Genomic DNA, 19,547 nt, shown 5'->3' on the forward strand with positions numbered 1-19,547 from the left:
CTGTGACATTCCATCACATTTCTCCCTTGGAAAATGGCTATTTTGATGTAAGTGTGCTGCTCAACACGGGTTACTTCCATCTCGCACGACACTCACCAACTGATTTCAGAGCCCTCGCTACCACAGAGCCATCTGTTGTTCTGCATACACACTATGCCTGCATAACTTCCACACGACACATATACGTTTTGTGATCCATTCGCATATCTACAAGAAAAAAAAGAGTTGCCATGACTTTTGCCCCAACCCTCATATATTAATGAAACTGATAGTATATATTTAAATATTTAACTAAATTACCCTATAACAGTTAAGAATATTATCTAAACTAGTAAGAAAAATATTTAATGAGAAGGATTATCATGGATTTCTATCAATTTATCTATATTCAACATAATTTTTCTTATCAATATTCTCAAATATCCATAATCTGTTACTAATTTCTTTTCTTAATTATTAAGAGTTGCTACTGCTTTGAACACCCATTCCACGAAATAAGACAAAGGGAATGCCATGAGAAATATTTCTGCAATATTTCGTAAATCATGATAATGTCTTGAACTCTGCTTCTGCTGCTGTGAAGATCTAAATTTAAATTTCAACTCTTCCATTTGCTTTTATTTAATAAGTTCTTATTCTAACTTTGGATATGCTTCAGAACTTGCAATAGTAAATAGATCCAGAATCCATTTTTAAAATATCTTAAAATTAGTTCTTGAATTTCAGTTTCTGATCTTCCAAATATCACCAACATTGAAGTACATCTTTGTCCTTTTTTTTTTCAACATTTGATAAAATAGGAAACTGGCTGTATTCTCCCCAGATTGAGTTTCTTTTATATATATCTGAGCTTATCACAAACATAGAAATTCCATTTTTGATTTTCATTAGAATTAAGTCCTCATCTCATAGATGAAGGTCCCATTCACTGAATTTATTTTTTAAAAAAATCGCATAAGCTACATCTGTTTTTTAGTTTTATATCATTTTTGCCTCCGCAAATTTCTAGCAATGAGCTAAAATGTTTGGAAATGGGATCAAGCAGACTTGCTCTGATGGTAAAGGATCTTCTGTACAAAGAAACTCGGAATTTTCGATACAGAGCTACGCATGCGATCTATCATTCAAAGAATTACTTCTCTGTTTGTTCACGATGACGAGATAAAGTGAGATATGTAAGTATTCCGGTACATTCACTAGAAAATCTAGATGTTGCTAGTGAATAACAGTATATGGCCAGTATCTGGTAACTCTGCTTTCAAATTTGCCATAAAACCATTTAACCATTTGTTGATGCCAATATTTCATTCAAGGAAATTTCTTTCTGATAAAAAAAAATATATGATATGAAATAATGTTTCTCTTTTAGTATTAGTTACTAAAGTTTGGTCAAATTATAACTATGGACACATTTATTGATACCTCTTAAAACCCACATAAGCAAGATGTAAGTTTTATTCTCTGGCAAAGTCGATTGATCAAATTGTATTGAAAAATGAGATGTTCTCAAAAGTCTTCAGTGTTTTGATCCATCTTATCAGTTCTTGTTTCGTACTCTGGCATTAATAAAAGAGACTTTTTTGGGTCGGTGACTTATGTAGCATAGTCACTAATATCTTTTTTATGGTAGACTCAATTCTTTCCCAACAGTATGCAGTTTCCTTGAATTTGCAGTTAGTAGTCAATATTATAAGAAATAGATACCCTACCATTTGGTTCAGATATTATTGAAAAGAAATTTGCCAGTGTAGACTTTCACAAATTTCTTGCAAAATATAATGTAAATTGCTATTATTTTTATATGGATTGACTTTTGCCCGATCTTTATAAATTTAGACGGCTTCGTAGCTTCAGTTGTGAAAATTTTTTTTTGTAGCGAGTCCAAAACCAGGTTAATTTTATTTCGGACAGAATGGAAGATAGCACAAGTGACAATCCAGTCCAGAATTTTGTCTTTGCATTGGTATTTGAGCAGATTAGTACAGACACATCTGTCTTTATTTGCTTGAGTCAGCTCAAGCAGCACCCAGCGACTGAACTTGTATATCAAGTTTATGCAATGCATAGCATGACTAATGGTCATGGCAGTAATGTCTAACTCGTTAGTGAGCTCTTAAGTGGTTGTGAACTGATCTTCCTCCACAAGTTGTTGCAGGCCGAATAGAGCACTGCTTCTTGAATGTCATAGCACTTGTTTTTGAATTTTCAATACCAAACCTTCACAGTATTATATGCTACAACATCAGGGGTGTAGCTAGTTTTCAGTGCCTAAAGAATTTGCCATCCTTTCTGTGTACCAAAAATTGAAAACATTTCATTAAAAAATTTCATAGCACAAATTTGGCACCCCTTGGATGCTGTGCCCGGGTATAGACGTCCCCCCTTGCCCCACCCTAGCCACACCACTGTACAACATTACTACCTAAAGCTATATACAGTACAAAGTCCGTAATCCGGACTCGTCGGGACTTCGGCGATTCCGGATTATAGATCTTCAATTTAAATCTGGTAAGATGGCATGCAGAAATTATACAATTAAAAATATGAAACCGTAATTTATGAAATAAAGAGTAATTATGATCTAAAGGGAATCAAAATTTACAAAAAAAAAAGCTTAATATTTATTTGCTTACATTAGTAACGATTTCTTTCAATGTAAGTTGTTTAAGTTGCTTCGTTTTTTGTGCTAATACTTTTCCTTTAATTCTATAAACAGACTTAATTTTTTGTTCAGTTACAAAGTTCCACCGTTCAAGTCGCTGTGTCGAGAATACTGACTAACTTGTCAATCGAAATTTTTTCATTTTGAATAACGTTCTCTGTTACTTTCTTCACTATTGGAAGCACGCATGGGTAAACGCTTTTCTGGCTTTACGCGCATGCGTAAGTTTGTGGCTTTGAGGTCCAGATAATGGACGTCCGGATTACGGACTTTGTACTGTATATGATTTGGTGACATTCTGTAGCTGGCTTTTTGCAATAGAATTGGAAGTAAAGGATGTTCTAATCTGGTAGCATACCTTGTACTTAATGATAACTATATTATTTTAAAAATTTAGCAAAACAGTGTTCTAAAGCAGTGTTTCTTAACCTTTTTGGCACAATGAACCACTTTAAAAATTTTAAATATGTCACGGACCCCTCTGTGAAAAAAAATTGCTTAAACATCATTTATTACAAAATATATTCTGTTTTATTATTTAATTATTTTAATATTTTTATTTCAATAGTATAAAAAATTGAAGAAATTAAAATTTTTAATGTGAAGGCTGTTGCTGCTTTTCCTTGATTAATATATTTAATTGAGGGATGGTTTTCGACAAAGCAACGCGCATATCATGTTCGGCATTCAGTCTATTTCGATGTTTTGTTTTTATTGTGACAAGTGTGGAAAATCCTGCTTTGCAAAGATATACTGTACCAAACGGAATAATGACTGTCATAGCTCGTTTTACAAGCAATGGGTAGGCTTCTCTTAAAGAAGACCAAATCTCTCCAAGAGTTTTTGAATCGAAATCTATTTTTAACAAGGACTTTGTTTTCAAATCAATTAGCTCATCTTTGGCAAGGTTCATGTCATCGATACAGTCAATATCACAAAGAAAAGGATTACGAATCCACAACTCATCTTTTATATTTATTCCATCCGAATTGAAATATTTTTCAAATGAAACATGAAGTACTTCCAGGTGTTCACAGATTTCATTTTTCAAGTTACTCAATAACAAATTATCTTTCCGAGATACATTTTCAAAAAGCACTTTGTCCAACATTTGAAAGTTTGCATATATCCCATTTTGAATTCTAATTTTCCAAAGTGATATTTTCAATAAAAATGCCTGTAGTTTCTCAGTGGCGTCCATAATTGTTGTATCAGGCCCTTGAATTGAAAGACATGTATCGTTCATATGGTTAAAAATGTCTGCCAGGTAAGCCAATTTACATATAAAATCTTTTTTCTTGAAATATTCGAAGAGCGAGTTATGTTTTTCTTTTAAAAAAAGTGATACTTCCTGTCTTCAACATGAAAATTCGTTTCAAAACCTGCCCTCGTGACAGCCAGCACACTTCTGTGTGGTACAGAAGTACCTCATGTTCTGCGTTCATTTCTTGACACAGTGTTTTAAAAGGACAATGATTAAGAGCTCTACTTTTAATAAAATTCACAGTTTTAATAACTATTGACAATACTTCTTTTAAGCTGGTTGGAAGAGTTTTTGTAGCCAGTGCATGTCTATGTAAAAAACAATGTGTAACAATAACATTAGGAGCCCCTTTTTTTACCAAATGGGCAAAACCAGATTTATTGCCAAAGCATCGCAGGTGCTCCATCCGTAAAAAGTGAAAGAAGTTTTTGTTTCCAGTCAAAGCCGTTTTTGGAAAAGAAAACATTTAAAATCGCTAAAACATCAAACTGCCTTTGTAGTTTGGAAAAGAGGGTCACAAAATAAGAATTCTTCTTTGATAGTATCAGCAGACACGTAACGAACAAAAACAAGAAGTTGACTACAATTCGAGATGTCTGTAGTTTCATCTAGTTGCATAAAAAAGGGAAATGGCGATGCTTTCAATTCATTGATGATCTGTTTCAAGATATTGCAAGAAATTTCAACTATTCTTGAATGTATCACATCCTTGGACAATGGAATAGCCTCAAATTTTTTCCTCTGTTCCAGTCCACAAACTAATTCAACCATTTCCAGCGTACATGGCTTAATTAATGTCTCTCTAATAGTATGCAGTTTCTTACTTTTGGCAACACGATATGCAACTCTGAAAGATGCCTCAACCAAAGGTTTTTGTGAAATACCAAATCCAAGTTTGGTTAATGTTCCAGATTTCGAAAACTGGGCTTTCTTCTTTGTAAAAAATTCTAGATCCTTAGATGCATTTTCAGGATGAAGAGATTTGAGATGCTCTATCAATTTTTTCGGTTTCATACTGGCGTTTGCCAAAACTTTTCCACACAGAAAGCATTGTGGCTTTTTAACACCGTCCGATTCCTTCATGCAACAGAATCCATATTTTACATAATTTTCATCATACTTCCTTTTTTTTTTTTTGGACATTTTGGGCTACAAAAAACATCAAATAATCAAACATTAAGAAAAAAACACTTGAAAAAATACTTTAATTACAATTTATGAAAAAGTAAAACAAATATTTTGTTTTAAAACTTTGCGGAACTGATTTTAACGTCACTTTATTTCCAAGTGAAGTAAAATGCAAAGGATACTTTGTGTTTCTAAAATTTTCAAATTTTATATGGTTTCGAATGTTCTTTCCTCATATCGTGGAGGTCTCTATAATTGGGAAATGGCAGTCAGGCGGCTTACAGAGGTTGCCCGTGACAAAAAAAGTTTTTTTTTAAATATTGATGCAAACATTTTAAAAATTAGGAGCAGTTGGCGGACCCCCAAAATATGACCCATGGACCCCCAATGGGTCCATGAACCAGTGAATCTGTGGTTGTTATGGAGAACATAGAAAATATATAAATCAAATATATTCACAACAGTTCGTTCAGTTGCGGGACGCCTCTACTCGAAGCTGAGTGCATTGTGAATAAAGACAAAAAATTCTTAATAAGTCATTCTTTATTTCCATCAAAATAGTATCACTCCTCTGAGATCAGCTGTCGTTCCGTCTACAAGCAAAAAACATTCCATACACTCAGCACGCAGGCTGACGTCACGAACAGCAGCGCCTTACGCTGGTCAGTTCATTTCACAACAGTGGTTATTTATTGTGTTTCCATACCTTCATTTCAAATATTATTTTAAAGAACTTTTATTCTGAGTAAGTCGACACTGGAACTGTTAGGAGAACTAAATTAGAATTAGACAAAAGAAAAAAAAACTCCTCTAATGGACTTTAGTGACAAAAATGGTTGGCAAGTCGACAATATCTTTCATTAGCAAAATTCTGAAGTATCCAAAAAATGCTTACCGTTTTCTTTGGGTAAAGGCATATTTATTTGAAGCTGCAATTGCTGCTGCAGTTATATTATTTCTTTTATTAGGTTAAGAAACACAGTTCTAAAGAAAGTCTCTTCCTTTCAAATGGCAAAATATGATTAAACATACCAATGTGCAGACGATATTTGCAGTGATGGGAAGCTTTCGTTAAAATCAGCGAGAATAAATTGAAACACAAATATCTTGTGCTTTGTCAAATAACAATATATTGCCACACACAAGATAAAAGTATTTTATTTTGGGCAGTGTCAACACATTGGTTTTAAACTGCTAAGTTTATAGATTAAGTTCAAAAGATAAATATTTTATGCTTTGTCAAATGGCAATACATTCCCTCTAAATTGCTAAGTTTGTTGATTAAATTTGAAAGAAAAATATCTTTGCCAAAATGTAACACACTTGGTTTTAAATAAATCATGAAGTCAAAAATTCCTTAAATTTGCACAAAATCTAAGATAAATAAATTTTAAAAATGTACTGTTAGGGCATGGAATGACATGTATTCAAAATATGAAGGCTGTAGATGCTACTGTCTTTCAACAATGTAATAAATACACATGCCGATTCTTTATTTTTTAATAACAGAAATTCTAGGAAATTCAGCCATTGCCCGATTCTTACATAATTGAGACAACCCACTTCTCAAATTATGCATCTGTTGCATGTGCTTTTGATAACCCAGAATACATAACCATACCTCTAAAATTGATTACCTAACTTACGTGCAATGTGAATAAGAATAAACTGTAAAAAATATGAAGAAGCAATTTCATCCCCATCTTAGAGACCCTGAGAACTAAAATAAGCAGAACACTGTCATGTGCATTCCAATACTGAATATATCAGAGCCAAATATTATAATAAATACATATTAGAAGCTAATGAAAGTTAAAAGTTGTAAGGGGAAAAAAATCTTAAAAGAATTAATGAAGTGTATGTTTGGAAGTCCTGGACCAAAGATGGGTTTAACATGTTAACAAGAGATTTCCAAGTTTGTAATTCTTAATATGTATGTACTTCTTCAGAGATGGATATTTAAAACATATTTCGAAGAAATAACCAGTTGAGAAGTTTGGTATATTCAACTATCTAACAAACTAAAAATCATTCAATTTCATTTTAAAAAGGGCAAATGGATAATGTGCTCTGTTTCACGAAATCATTTTATATTTAAAGTAAGTAAAATTTTAAATGTTTTGTTTTTTAAAATGATTGATTTTAAAAACTTAAAAGAATTAATTATTGCATTAAAAATGTTTTCCTTTGAAAATTGGATACTTGATCACTATTCTACACTTTCATTAGTGACCAATATCATTTAGCAAAGCCTTGATTTGAAATCAACACTGACTTGCGCTGATGATCTTTACTACACTGTGATTGTTACATTTGAAGTTCATGATATAAGGGTTAACCAACAAACAAAAATAGAATAACATTTAATTAGTCTAAAGAAATTCTTTTAATGGTAAGTAGTACAAAAGTGTAATTCTTTTTTCTATTTCAAGTGAAAAAGCCTGTATTTCATTACACAGTTAACTTATTAAAATATTAAATTATAGTCCTTCTAAGCTAATTTTAGCAATGAGCCCCCCTTTTTTTAACATTAAAAGTAATTGCACAGTGTAACTGAGCAAAATAAGGAATGTTTTCCAGTGTTACGAAATAATCTCATACGTAATCCCCCCACAATTTCTAGCTATGGAAACATTTTCAACAAATATATATTATTAATTTTTTTAATTTACAAATTATAGAAACTTGAAAAATGGTAAAGCTATGCATATAAACTGCAATGTCCTGGTTAGTATTATGGAATGTACAATGCTATAAGTTAAAATTTTTTATCATTTGTTAAATGTTCACATTGAACTTATTTTCTGTAACATATACTCAAAAAATTATTATTACGATATTTACTAAACTTTAACAAACAAAGGCAAATAAAATAAATTAAAGAAAATTAGGCATTACATAATATTGAAATTAACAAATACGAGCAACTTAATCTATGCTTTGCCTTATGTATATGCTTATGTCACGCATTTATAGTTCTAGTGATAAGCTTATTTAAATTATCATAATAAAAATAAAGAATTTTAATTCCACAATTTAACATTAGGATAAAACTTAAAGATGTTTTATTGAGTTCTTGATTAAATTATAATAGAAACAGCTGTTGCAATAGTTACTAATAAAGATAATAAATTAAAAATGTAATTTCAATAAAATAATTAATTTAAAATTTGAGCATCAAGTTTATGTAACTTAACACATTCCATGATTGACTGACTACTTTTCTTTAAAACATTTTATTGTCAAATGTTATAAGCATTTACAACATTAATGTCCACTAATATCTTATTACATTTAGATCAGCATTTTATATATACAAATCTATAGCATAAAATAAACTTAAATAATAACAAATGAAAGAAAACAATAGGCAATAGCTGAAATTGTTTTCATTCTGGATAGAGTACTAGTGGTAATGTTATGAGCAAACATGACATAATACAGTTTCAAATGCATACTGTTATAAATGCTTGTTTATTTGAATACAAGTTGATTTTACTGTATTTGCTTCATTTATTATTGGGTCATTTTGTATGTTAGTTTTGTTCTTCATGAATAAGTATTTCATTTAATTTTGAATCTGTGGTTATTTATTGTGTTTCCATATCTTCATTTCAAATATTATTTTAAAGAATTTTTATTCTGAGTAAGCTGACACTGGAACTGTTAGGGAAACTAAATTAGAATTAGACAAAAGAAGAAAAAAAAAAAAAAAAAACTCCTCTAATGGACATTAGTGACAAAAATGGTTGACAAGTCGACAATATTTGATAATCTTTCATTAGCAACATTCTGAAATATCAAAAAAATGCTTACCTTTTTCTTTGGGTAAAGGCATATTTATTTGAAGCTGCAATAGTTGCTGCAGTTATATTATTTCTTTTATTATATTATATTTGCTATATTATTTGGTATATCATTTCTTTAAAAAAAAAAAGGAGAGAGAGAGAGAGAAAGAATCTAACAAATATAAAAATATACCATGGCTACCTCTAACACTCTATTGAGAATTCAAAAGGTATCATTCTGTTTTTGAATATTTTGTGATTTTGCTGTTGAATTGAATTTTATGTGCAAAGAACATGAAATTTAATAAATGAAATTAACACAAAAAAGCTAATAAAAAGAAGACAAACAAAAATTTTTGTAAGCCAAGCCATCTTAGTAAGAAAACTAAACACTGATATCATGAGCTGGGAAAAGAATGGAAAAAGAAAAATGCAACATTTAATACTGCATTGAGAATTTTAAACATCTGTTGCTTTTAAAAATTTTGTGACTTTGCTGCGTATGTGGTGTAAGAGGAAAAAAAAAATTAACAATAAAGCTAAAAAGACCACAAAAGGGAGGGGGTAGCAGGAGTGAGTGCAAGAGCAAACTGGTAGACTGTGAGCTCTGAAAAAGCATAAAAAAACTAACAATCCCTTTTGGGTGATTTATTCACATCCATTTTTTAATCTGCTATATATATGAACTTCTGCTTTAGAAATGGTAAACACTGTATAATATCCATATAAAAAAGGGGACAAAAAGAGATTGAATAAATGCACAACTGAATCTGTATATAAGTTTTTGTAATGATCAAATGTTGAAGCTATTTATATCACTACTTACAAACTGTTATTTTTAGGCAATTTAATTTTAAATAGGTAAATAAAATTGATATTCATTTAATTTTAATAAGGGAAAAAGATTGAAATTTGTAAAAATAATTTGGCTAATCTTTGGAATATGGTAACAGGTGGTTTGGCGACATTTTGGTAAGGCGATAAAGGTTACTAGCTAGGACTTCAGCAGTGTATATGGATATAGCCGAATGGTGAATGTATTGGGTGAAACTGCTCCTTCAAAAACAATGGTTTGCAAGCGGGCTAGTTCATTGAAGAGCAGTGGCGTAGCTAGCATAACTGGCGCCCGGGGCACGATACCTTTTTGGCGCCCCCCCCTCCCGAAAAACATATAGTACTGTAATATATAGAACATACTCGTAATAAAAATATAAGACAAAAATAAAAGATTACAGTACCTAACTTAAAATATTCTATAATATATTACGAACAGTCGCTGCAAGTACTCGTCTATAAAATACCGTACTGTTTCTCGAGATATATAGGGACACAGGCTCAGGTTAAACTTTAAATTTGAGACAAAAGAATCTTGTCAAAAAACCAAGACTGGAATTGGATTCGGAAATCTGTCTGTCAGTAGAAAAATCGGACATACGGTCATCTAGAATAAATTAAGGATGTTATTTATTTTACGTACTTTTCATCAAAGTCGATCATTTTAAATTTTTCTCTTTCTACACTTAAAAATGCTAGGTCACTTAGGCAATCTTGTCCCATCGTTGATCGTAGATGTGTCAAAATTAATTTTAATTTGCTAAACGAACGTTCACAGCTAGCTATTGATACTGAAATAGTAAGGAGTATTTGTAGAGCGACTCTCAGGTTTGGAAAAACATCTTCTCCATACGATATTATAAAGGAAAGAAGCTGTAATGGAGTTTTAAGTTCAATTTCTTTTCTACTGTGGAGTAACATCTTGCAATCACATATTTCGACATAGAGTTCTGTTTCATTAAAATCTGTATTGTAAAATTCACCCAAATTTTTACAATTCTTTTCAAGATCGTTATCAACATTACCCTTGTTTAATAACTTTTCAACGTCCAGTAAAAATCCAAATTTGGAGTTAAGATCACTTAGTCGTGTGAATCGCTTATTTATTTCCTGCTGCAGACGATCAAGAACGCTTTTCATAACGCGAGAAATTTCACTTTCTGCAGAAAGGCCAACGTCTCTAGACAATTCTCCGGGCATTCTTCGGCGTCTTCTAACACGTATTGTTGTATCAATACCCCACTTTTCGCAAAGAGACTTAGCCTTTTCTATTGCATCTTTACAGATCTCGTCTCGAATTTCTGCAAGTTCAGTCGCTAAGGACTCAAGATCATGAAACGCTTCTCTAAAATTCATTTTAGGATCTTGTAACCTAAGCTGCACACGATCAATTCTTCTCAAGATTTTATGCCAGAAATGGACTAAAGTTATGAAACTAAAATTCAGCATATTTTGCAATAAAAGTTCAGCTTCACTTCTGGTGTCACTTGTGGTAGTACCATCCTCTGCTAATTTTTCTAATAGTTCCACTAATTCTTCCAGTCCTCCAACAATAACGCTAACCGCTTCTGCTTTGGCGCTCCATCGTGTTTCAGATTCACGTTTAACAGTTTTCTTTTAGGCATTTTTTAATAATTCCCACCGTAATGTTGAACGTGAGAAAAAGAGATATATGTTTTCAATTATTCCAAAGCATGTTATAACGATTGGATCTTGCTTAGCTGCAGTGACTCCTACTAAATTTAATGAGTGGTTATCACAATTTACAAATAATGCTTTATTATTTTTTTCCATAATTCTTTGTTGAACGCCAGATATGCGACCTGACATCACGGCAGCATTATCATAACATTGTGATCTACAATTTGATAATGAAATCTGATCGGAATTTAATTTTTCTAAAATTGTATTTTCAATTGAGGCTGCATCTTTAGCATGTATTTCAATAAACCCTAAAAAAGATTCTTTGATGGAAACCTTTCTGTTGGTAAAATCAATATCTACATACCTAAAGACTTGCGACATTTGTTCTCGATGAGTGATATCAGGAGTCGAATCAAATAAAAGTCCGTAATATTTATTTCTTTTGATGTCACTTATTAGTTGATTTCGAACTATGGATGCCAAAAGATGAATAAATTCATTTTGGATTTGTGGTGATAGGTATGAGACAGTTCTTGGCGTTTCTATGACATTTTTTAGATGAGTAGCTAGCAGTGGATCAAACTGAGCTACAAGTTTAAGTAAAGATAATAAGTTTCCGACATTTGTACCGTCTTGAAGCGCTAGATTTTCAACATGACCACGTAGAGGAAGAATTTGTATAATCAGATACTTCATACAAGCTAATATCCGTTGCAATATATTTCGCCACCGTTCTTTTTCAGACTGTATATTTGCTTCTAATGATTCATCAATTCCCGTTTTATTAATTAATCTTCTTTCCGCTTCTTTCCACGTTGTGAACGATTTTCGATGAATTTGACTTCTTTCATGGCTAATCAATTTATCTTTTTTCCTCCATTTATTAAAACCAGATGCTGTTGCGAAAGATGACTGTGTAGCGGAGTTTGATGTAACAAACAGTAAACAACAAAAGCAGTACGCTGCATTATTTTTTGGTGAATATAATAACCAAGATCGGTTTATTTCAGTTCCTTCTTCTTCAGTACCGATTCGTCGAAAAAACCAAGATTTTGGCATTAGGCGATTAGTTGATGTTGCTATTGCATTTAGACTGGATTCGTTTTGAAATATGTGGGATCCCAGAATAATCATTTCGGTGCGAAGATGGTTCGATATTATTGAACGATTATTAGAGAATTTTAAATAAGCAACATCTTCGAACTCCAGAACATCCGGAATCGCAGTGAGTGTTTCTGTTGCATTTTTTGTACTTATTAAGTATGGACATGCATTTGGGACTCCTGATGTACTTGGACCCCCAACTTCATCATCTTTAGTGTATTTTATTTGTTGTGATGTGTTATCACATAAACGTTTAGCAGCAATAGAAATACAGTTTGAATCTGATTTCAGTTCTTCATCCATCTTAACCTCTGGTTTTTCTTTTTGCGATTTGTTTATTAAATATAATTCCATTCTTATTCTGGAGTTCTGAGCTTCTTTTTCTTGCTCTAGTTTTCTTTTCCGATTCTGAGAACCGCTAAGTTTTTTCCTTGGCATTGACATAGTCTAAATAAAAAATAATTTGTGACAGTTGCGGGAAGAGAAGTTATTAAAGACATAAAAAGACATTAAAGGCAATTACATACAATTAAAAATGGAAAATTTCTGCAACTATTAGTGAAAGGCAGGGCTGGATTTAAACTTGATGAGGCCCTAAGCTATTTGAAAACTGTGGCCCTTTATAAGTCTGTTATACTATATTTTAAATTTTTTTTGGAGGGGCCCTAAAGCTTGTGTAGCTTATACGTAAATCCTGCACTGGTGGTACAGAAATGTGAGTTGCATTTTTGTATAAAGTTTATAGGATTCCCCACTGTGTAATGCTAAGTTAACGTTGAAGGTGTAGAATTTTAAGAACTAATTAGCGAATAATCGCTTAAGTTCGAATGACAAGAAACAACAAGATGGAAGGGTAACTAACCCTTTATTATTCAAATAAGATTTAACAGAACTCCGTCTTGGAGTTGTACAATAAAACGGACACTTGGGTTTGAACTGAAGAGACTAAGAATTAAACTAAACTAATCTTAAACTAAAGCTATCAAGATTCTAACGGAGTTGGCCCCTTAACGCTAATTGACTGCGGAGCTATGGAGGGCCTAAAGTACGGCCGAGCGTAACAATAGCTTAACTCTTTGGCATCGAAATCGCCCGTAGCGCCCGTTCATTCAGGCAACGGCAAACCGCCCCAACGCCTCGTTTATTTCCTACCTAGTTCTTTCCCCTCCACGTTAGTCTATGGCTCATTGGTTTCGCGAGTTGTTAAAAGACATGTCAATCATTCTTTTGAAGCAAATTAAGGAGAAATACGGAAAGCTATTGACGTTCGCAGTTGCAATCCGGACCTAAGGTGAAACTGCGCACAATGGATGAATGGATGAAACCGCAAAAGGGGGAAAGGAAAACTATTCCAAGACAAAATCGTAAACACGGGCGTTTTCGATGTTTGTTGAAAACAGATTTGGTCGTCTGTCGATGCGAAAGAGTTAAGAGAGAGTAGCCCAAAAAGACGGACGCGTGCTAAGCAGAATCTCTGGTATCTCTCTCCCTCACCGCTCTTCCTCATTAGTATTCAGACGTGTTTCTAAAACTATGTTCTGGCCGGATGTGGTAAGTTGAAGTTTAGAAGCGATAGGAAAGAAAGTTTAACTCAAAATTTAACTATTAATAAAATTAACATAATCCTTACAAGCTAGCTACTGTGGAAATTTGGGGGCTCTAGACTTGAAATAGAAAATTGAGGAGCTTAGATCAATTAGTGTTTAAAAGGATTTATAAGCCTCTGGTATAAATAATCCCTTTGATTTTCCATTGTTATAAAGTATTTGAACTCAGAAATCTTTTGTACGCTATTTCAGCACTAGAATATATTGCATATGCTACATAAAAATAAATACACAGTTCTTAAATTTTAATAATCAACTAGCATATAATAATAAAACGTTATAATGCGTATAAGATAGTTTGGCTGAAGATAGGCTTTCAACTGATGCAGAAACTGAATTTTAGCTAAGTACTAAATTCACATTATGATAATTATTTGTTAAACAATAATACAACTACTTTAACAGAATTCCAATTAATTATACTATTACAAAGATAACTTGCAAACAAGCACAAATACTAATAAAGAGTTGCTGAGTATAACATAATATAAAGGTAAAATTATACAGAAGAAGTCAATTAAATATGCCTAAGTGTATAATAATGAAGAAAAGTTAGTGAAGGGGTATAATGCTATCGTTATTGTCACGCTTACTAAACAAACATGGCCGACACTTTTAGCAGCGAGATTGAGATTAATTGGAAAATAATATTTAAGCCGCGCTACCCCTTGAAGGATGGTAGTTAGAACAGAAATAAAAGTAAATGAGAGTAACCCTATAAGGTATTTCTCCACTTCCCTAGCGTGCCTTCGTAGTGTAACGGTAGCACGCTGGGCCGGTATTCCAGAGGTCCGTGGTTCGATTCCCGGCGAAGGCGGTTGCATATTTTTCATCTTTTTTGCTTCCTATTAACCTAATGTCTCTACAAGTGGCGCCCGAACTAAAAGGGTTGTGGATGATGATTCTCTGCACCCAGGATTTGGCGACTAGGTCCCCTAAAACCCTAGTCGTCCTTTAAAAAGGGGAGTATATAAGGTATTTCTCCCACTTCCCTAGCGTGCTTTCGTGGTGTAACGGTAGCACGCTGTGCCGGTATTCCAGAGATCCGTGGTTTGATTCCCGGCGAAGGCGGTTGCATATTTTTCATCTTTTTTGCTTCCTATTAACCTAATGTCTCTACAAGTGGCGCCCGAACTAAAAGGGTTGTGGATGATGATTCTCTGCACCCAGGATTTGGCGACTAGGTCCCCTAAAACCCTAGTCGTCCTTTAAAAAGGGGAGTATATAAGGTATTTCTCCCACTTCCCTAGCGTGCTTTCGTGGTGTAACGGTAGCACGCTGTGCCGGTATTCCAGAGATCCGTGGTTTGATTCCCGGCGAAGGCGGTTGCATATTTTTCATCTTTTTTGCTTCCTATTAACCTAATGTCTCTACAAGTGGCGCCCGAACTAAAAGGGTTGTGGATGATGATTCTCTGCACCCAGGATTTGGCGACTAGGTCCCCTAAAACCCTAGTCGTCCTTTAAAAAGGGGAGTATATAAGGTATTTCTCCCACTTCCCTAGCGTGCTTTCGTGGTGTAACGGTAGCACGCTGTGCCGGTATTCCAGAGATCCGTGGTTTGATTCCCGGCGAAGGCGGTTGCATATTTTTCATCTTTTTTGCTTCCTATTAACCTAATGTCTCTACAAGTGGCGCCCGAACTAAAAGGGTTGTGGATGATGATTCTCTGCACCCAGGATTTGGCGACTAGGTCCCCTAAAACCCTAGTCGTCCTTTAAAAAGAGGAGTATATAAGGTATTTCTCCCACTTCCCTAGCGTGCTTTCGTGGTGTAACGGTAGCACGCTGTGCCGGTATTCCAGAGATCCGTGGTTTGATTCCCGGCGAAGGCGGTTGCATATTTTTCATCTTTTTTGCTTCCTATTAACCTAATGTCTCTACAAGTGGCGCCCGAACTAAAAGGGTTGTGGATGATGATTCTCTGCACCCAGGATTTGGCGACTAGGTCCCCTAAATCCCTAGTCGTCCTTTAAAAAGGGAAGTATATAAGGTATTTCTCCCACTTCCCTAGCGTGCTTTCGTGGTGTAACGGTAGCACGCTGTGCCGGTATTCCAGAGATCCGTGGTTTGATTCCCGGCGAAGGCGGTTGCATATTTTTCATCTTTTTTGCTTCCTATTAACCTAATGTCTCTACAAGTGGCGCCCGAACTAAAAGGGTTGTGGATGATGATTCTCTGCACCCAGGATTTGGCGACTAGGTCCCCTAAAACCCTAGTCGTCCTTTAAAAAGGGGAGTATATAAGGTATTTCTCCCACTTCCCTAGCGTGCTTTCGTGGTGTAACGGTAGCACGCTGTGCCGGTATTCCAGAGATCCGTGGTTTGATTCCCGGCGAAGGCGGTTGCATATTTTTCATCTTTTTTGCTTCCTATTAACCTAATGTCTCTACAAGTGGCGCCCGAACTAAAAGGGTTGTGGATGATGATTCTCTGCACCCAGGATTTGGCGACTAGGTCCCCTAAAACCCTAGTCGTCCTTTAAAAAGGGGAGTATATAAGGTATTTCTCCCACTTCCCTAGCGTGCTTTCGTGGTGTAACGGTAGCACGCTGTGCCGGTATTCCAGAGATCCGTGGTTTGATTCCCGGCGAAGGCGGTTGCATATTTTTCATCTTTTTTGCTTCCTATTAACCTAATGTCTCTACAAGTGGCGCCCGAACTAAAAGGGTTGTGGATGATGATTCTCTGCACCCAGGATTTGGCGACTAGGTCCCCTAAAACCCTAGTCGTCCTTTAAAAAGGGGAGTATATAAGGTATTTCTCCCACTTCCCTAGCGTGCTTTCGTGGTGTAACGGTAGCACGCTGTGCCGGTATTCCAGAGATCCGTGGTTTGATTCCCGGCGAAGGCGGTTGCATATTTTTCATCTTTTTTGCTTCCTATTAACCTAATGTCTCTACAAGTGGCGCCCGAACTAAAAGGGTTGTGGATGATGATTCTCTGCACCCAGGATTTGGCGACTAGGTCCCCTAAATCCCTAGTCGTCCTTTAAAAAGGGAAGTATATAAGGTATTTCTCCCACTTCCCTAGCGTGCTTTCGTGGTTTAACGGTAGCACGCTGTGCCGGTATTCCAGAGATCCGTGGTTTGATTCCCGGCGAAGGCGGTTGCATATTTTTCATCTTTTTTGCTTCCTATTAACCTAATGTCTCTACAAGTGGCGCCCGAACTAAAAGGGTTGTGGATGATGATTCTCTGCACCCAGGATTTGGCGACTAGGTCCCCTAAAACCCTAGTCGTCCTTTAAAAAGGGGAGTATATAAGGTATTTCTCCCACTTCCCTAGCGTGCTTTCGTGGTGTAACGGTAGCACGCTGTGCCGGTATTCCAGAGATCCGTGGTTTGATTCCCGGCGAAGGCGGTTGCATATTTTTCATTTTTTTTGCTTCCTATTAACCTAATGTCTCTACAAGTGGCGCCCGAACTAAAAGGGTTGTGGATGATGATTCTCTGCACCCAGGATTTGGCGACTAGGTCCCCTAAAACCCTAGTCGTCCTTTAAAAAGGGGAGTATATAAGGTATTTCTCCCACTTCCCTAGCGTGCTTTCGTGGTGTAACGGTAGCACGCTGTGCCGGTATTCCAGAGATCCGTGGTTTGATTCCCGGCGAAGGCGGTTGCATATTTTTCATCTTTTTTGCTTCCTATTAACCTAATGTCTCTACAAGTGGCGCCCGAACTAAAAAGGTTGTGGATGATGATTCTCTGCACCCAGGATTTGGCGACTAGGTCCCCTAAAACCCTAGTCGTCCTTTAAAAAGGGGAGTATATAAGGTATTTCTCCCACTTCCCTAGCGTGCTTTCGTGGTGTAACGGTAGCACGCTGTGCCGGTATTCCAGAGATCCGTGGTTTGATTCCCGGCGAAGGCGGTTGCATATTTTTCATCTTTTTTGCTTCCTATTAACCTAATGTCTCTACAAGTGGCGCCCGAACTAAAAGGGTTGTGGATGATGATTCTCTGCACCCAGGATTTGGCGACTAGGTCCCCTAAAACCCTAGTCGTCCTTTAAAAGGGGGAGTATATAAGGTATTTCTCCCACTTCCCTAGCGTGCTTTCGTGGTGTAACGGTAGCACGCTGTGCCGGTATTCCAGAGATCCGTGGTTTGATTCCCGGCGAAGGCGGTTGCATATTTTTCATCTTTTTTGCTTCCTATTAACCTAATGTCTCTACAAGTGGCGCCCGAACTAAAAAGGTTGTGGATGATGATTCTCTGCACCCAGGATTTGGCGACTAGGTCCCCTAAAACCCTAGTCGTCCTTTAAAAAGGGGAGTATATAAGGTATTTCTCCCACTTCCCTAGCGTGCTTTCGTGGTGTAACGGTAGCACGCTGTGCCGGTATTCCAGAGATCCGTGGTTTGATTCCCGGCGAAGGCGGTTGCATATTTTTCATCTTTTTTGCTTCCTATTAACCTAATGTCTCTACAAGTGGCGCCCGAACTAAAAGGGTTGTGGATGATGATTCTCTGCACCCAGGATTTGGCGACTAGGTCCCCTAAAACCCTAGTCGTCCTTTAAAAAGGGGAGTATATAAGGTATTTCTCCCACTTCCCTAGCGTGCTTTCGTGGTGTAACGGTAGCACGCTGTGCCGGTATTCCAGAGATCCGTGGTTTGATTCCCGGCGAAGGCGGTTGCATATTTTTCATCTTTTTTGCTTCCTATTAACCTAATGTCTCTACAAGTGGCGCCCGAACTAAAAGGGTTGTGGATGATGATTCTCTGCACCCAGGATTTGGCGACTAGGTCCCCTAAATCCCTAGTCGTCCTTTAAAAAGGGGAGTATATAAGGTATTTCTCCCACTTCCCTAGCGTGCTTTCGTGGTGTAACGGTAGCACGCTGTGCCGGTATTCCAGAGATCCGTGGTTTGATTCCCGGCGAAGGCGGTTGCATATTTTTCATCTTTTTTGCTTCCTATTAACCTAATGTCTCTACAAGTGGCGCCCGAACTAAAAGGGTTGTGGATGATGATTCTCTGCACCCAGGATTTGGCGACTAGGTCCCCTAAAACCCTAGTCGTCCTTTAAAAAGGGGAGTATATAAGGTATTTCTCCCACTTCCCTAGCGTGCTTTCGTGGTGTAACGGTAGCACGCTGTGCCGGTATTCCAGAGATCCGTGGTTTGATTCCCGGCGAAGGCGGTTGCATATTTTTCATCTTTTTTGCTTCCTATTAACCTAATGTCTCTACAAGTGGCGCCCGAACTAAAAGGGTTGTGGATGATGATTCTCTGCACCCAGGATTTGGCGACTAGGTCCCCTAAAACCCTAGTCGTCCTTTAAAAAGGGGAGTATATAAGGTATTTCTCCCACTTCCCTAGCGTGCTTTCGTGGTGTAACGGTAGCACGCTGTGCCGGTATTCCAGAGATCCGTGGTTTGATTCCCGGCGAAGGCGGTTGCATATTTTTCATCTTTTTTGCTTCCTATTAACCTAATGTCTCTACAAGTGGCGCCCGAACTAAAAGGATTGTGGATGATGATTCTCTGCACCCAGGATTTGGCGACTAGGTCCCCTAAAACCC

General features: G+C 36.0%; 1 pseudogene across 1 annotated transcript in view; it reads left to right on the forward strand.

Annotated features, from left to right (window-relative positions):
• The first annotated feature begins 3,955 nt into the window (after nucleotides 1-3,955).
• The window catches only part of LOC146993528 (putative ribosomal RNA-processing protein 7 homolog B pseudogene), a 39,691-nt pseudogene continuing 24,099 nt past the window's right edge, over nucleotides 3,956-19,547 (forward strand). The window contains exon 1 of the transcript XR_015044381.1: nucleotides 3,956-7,153. The product of XR_015044381.1 is annotated as a putative ribosomal RNA-processing protein 7 homolog B pseudogene, transcript variant X2 (transcript). The remainder of the gene's footprint in view (nucleotides 7,154-19,547) is intronic.

Source organism: Stegodyphus dumicola, chromosome 12 (genome assembly GCF_044657685.1).
Source record: "Stegodyphus dumicola isolate Sdum_Otavi_A_Nest chromosome 12, ASM4465768v1".
Taxonomy (NCBI): domain Eukaryota; kingdom Metazoa; phylum Arthropoda; class Arachnida; order Araneae; family Eresidae; genus Stegodyphus; species Stegodyphus dumicola.